Source organism: Eimeria mitis, genomic scaffold, assembly GCF_000499745.2.
Source record: "Eimeria mitis Houghton genomic scaffold, Emh_scaff1865, whole genome shotgun sequence".
Taxonomy (NCBI): domain Eukaryota; phylum Apicomplexa; class Conoidasida; order Eucoccidiorida; family Eimeriidae; genus Eimeria; species Eimeria mitis.
Genome location: NW_013570187.1, coordinates 2,528 through 3,156, shown reverse-complemented (window position 1 = coordinate 3,156; position 629 = coordinate 2,528).

The window sequence follows — 629 nt, the reverse complement described above, 5'->3', positions numbered from 1 at the left end:
GCGGCACTTTTCTTTTTTTTTTTTTATTATTTATTTCATTTTGTTTTGTTTTATTTTCTTCTCTTTTGTTTTGTTTTCTTCTCTTTTATTTTATTTCTTTTTCTTTTCTTTTCTTGGAATTGCTGCAGTTTCTGTATTATTCGTTTATACCTCATTGGGGGCCTGAGATTTCTGTGGAGCCTTCACGTATATATATATATATATATATATATATATATATATATATATGTATGTATGTATGTATATGAGTTTATGTGTGTGCTTATATAGAGAGAGTAGAGAGAGATGTCAGTATAGGTTAGTTCTGTATTTGCGTATCTGTATACATATATATGGGTGTGTACAAATAAGTATGAAATATATATGTATATATATATATATATATATATATATATTCTTGTATTCATATATCTATGTATATAATATGTATATACATACATACATCTATCGGTCGCTAAGTGGCTGCATACAAACATGAGTGTATATTGACATTAAAACAGCAATTATAAATTGTAATTATTTAATTTTATTACATAATTTTTATTTATTTTTATTTTTATTTTTATTTTTCTTTTTTTTAGGATATTCTCTCGCAAGTGGTGCCTCGGCGGCCTAACTGGGACCTGAAA